Source organism: Octodon degus, unplaced genomic scaffold, assembly GCF_000260255.1.
Source record: "Octodon degus isolate 3935 unplaced genomic scaffold, OctDeg1.0 scaffold00318, whole genome shotgun sequence".
NCBI lineage: Eukaryota > Metazoa > Chordata > Mammalia > Rodentia > Octodontidae > Octodon > Octodon degus.
Genome location: NW_004524894.1, coordinates 1,617,319 through 1,620,005, shown reverse-complemented (window position 1 = coordinate 1,620,005; position 2,687 = coordinate 1,617,319).

The window sequence follows — 2,687 nt, the reverse complement described above, 5'->3', positions numbered from 1 at the left end:
TTCATGCTTCTTTAGCAGAAAAAGGACTCTTAGTTATTTATTTAGAAACAGCGAACCCCTATACTTTTATAAGAGGTAAGCCATCTGTGACTCAGCCTGGAGTGGAAGGCAAGAGTCCCAAGCCAATGTGTCCACAGTGCTCCTTTCTTTCTCCACCCCTTGCTTTGGAAAGAGTGTGTGCCACTTGTACTTCACGATAGCATGAACAGAGCCCAAATTCTTACAGAATTTGCTAAATTTTCAGCAAATTGACAATGAAGCCAGCAATAAATACTCAGAATTAAACACATTCACATTTGATTATCTGCAAGGCAGTCACTCTGGGGTAGCGATGCTCTCCATTTCCTCACATGGTACCTCGAGCTATCCAGTGCTACCACAGGTGAGTCTTGTACAAGCGACAGCCACCACAGGTTCATTTCTGTGAGGGTTCTCTGGGGACTGGTTAGGAGCGGGTAAATAGAATATTTCAAAGTCCTTTAAGATCCACAATTAGTTTCTTATTTTCTCAATTGTTGGTTGTGTCTCATATACTGGCTTAGCCAGCTTTCCTGGAGGCCCTGGCCATTCTGGGAAGGTATGTATTGAAGCATCATTCCTGCCTTTATGGACAGTTTGCCTCATCACCCACATATAGCCAGATGATAGAAACATTTCTCAAAATTCTGTTCCACCAGAAAATAAGTGGACAATCCCTCACCAAGCCTAATTCCAAGCCATTAAAGATGAACAATCTAATGGTGTGGAGACTAGGAGAAGAGAGAAAAGGTTTGAGAAAGAATAAACAAGGGAAGAGAGGAAAGAAAACCTTAAAGCTATCTTTAATTTCAGGGACAAAACTAAGTGAAGTTTCCCAGATGCACAGAATGGAAATGCTATTTAGTCGTGCTCCACAATCTTTAAACATAAAAAATAGGCTAAATTGCCTAGCCACACCAAGCACAAATCCCACTAATAGATCGCTTTGTAAAAAAATTAAAAAACCTTGAAAATAACATGAACTCAGCCCAAAGCTGCTTTCAAAGACGAATGTCAAGGTTTTTTTTTTTTTTCAACTTGCAAAATAATACTACTAGGATGATGTGGATTGCAAGAGAAAGAAGGTTGCAGAATAAATAGCATCCTTGAGGAGGAAAAAAAAATAAATGTTCAAGATGTACACTCAACAAAAGGTCATTCCCAAACATAAATTAATTCTATTTGGAGCAAAATGGAATTTCATAAAATTTAGAAATACTTTCTATAAATAGGAACATTATGTATTAAGTACTAAGTACTTTTTGCACTATGTATATAGTAATACATACAAGGAAAAATTCTTCCTATTCTTAGACTTATATGCTATGGAAAAGTAAACAAAAAAAGTAAAATGATGTGATAATATCATGTCAAAAATATTAAGTGCTTTAGAGAAAATTTAAGGAGAGAAAATGATAAAATATATTCTGGTAGTTTTTCAACTTTAAATAAGATGGCGTAGAAGGTAGGTCAATCTTAACAATCTTCTTCTATAGGATCTAGAAGTCTATCCATCTTGATCCATTCAAAGTCTGGGACATTTTTGAAATAATATCTACCTGCTAGATAAAAATAGCAGTACCTTCTGCTAGGTAACACACCATGAGGTATTTCAGTGGCCTATAGCACCTTTGCCTTTCTTGTAAAGCTCCATCAATGGCCTTACTTTTAACAGAGGCAAGGTAAGTGTCCTACCTGATTTCAAAGTATAGATAGCAGCTTGGCTGTCTAAGGGAACTGAAAAAAAAGCTCTTCCTAACCAAGGTCATTACAATCTGCTCCCTCAAAATCATTAATGAGCCTAATTGATGAAGGCATATACCAAACAAAGCACTTCTGTAAGAACCACAAATGTTGACTACATCCACAAATGCATAGAGACTAATGTAAGAATTGGAGAATTATGAAATAAGGACACATCAAAAATGAAACCCCAAGAACTTCTAATAAGAAACATTAAGAAATGAAAATCTATAAAATGAATGAGAAAGAATTTGGAATAATCATCATTTTAAAAAGTCTGTCAAGGGGCTGGGGAGATGGCTCAGTGTAATAAACATTTTCCGGGCAAGTGCAAGGGCCTGTGTTCAATCCTTGGTTCTGCAAAAATAAAAAATAAAATAACAAAATAAGAATAAAAAATAAATAAAATGTCTGTCAAACTTCAAGGACAATATGGGAAAAATTAAGTGAACATTGGCAATGAGTGCATGAAGAACGCAAGAGGTCTGACTAAAGAAAGAAAAAATAAAACCATGCTGAATTCTTAATGATTAAAAAATACAACTAATGCAATGAAAAACTCAGGAATGGTCATCATTCTAGACCTCCCTTACAGTGAAGATAAAAGAGTATTCTTAAAGGAAAAGTAAAAGGATGCTAACAAACAAATGAGATATAAGGTAAAATATTTTCAAATTCAGAAAGTTCTTTTTTTTTTTTTGCATCACAAAACATTTAATCAAGTTGCTTTAGAATCCTGTATTTTCTGCTTTCTTTCTTTTCTTTTTCTCTTTTCTTTCTTTCTTTCTTTCTTTCTTTCTTTCTTTCTTTCTTTCTTTTTTTTTCTACAGTTTTATTGATAAACATATAGCAATGAGACAGTTTCAAATCAAATCGGAAGTACAGTTTCAACAAATAATACACTGCATATATTCTTCTTAGTGGTT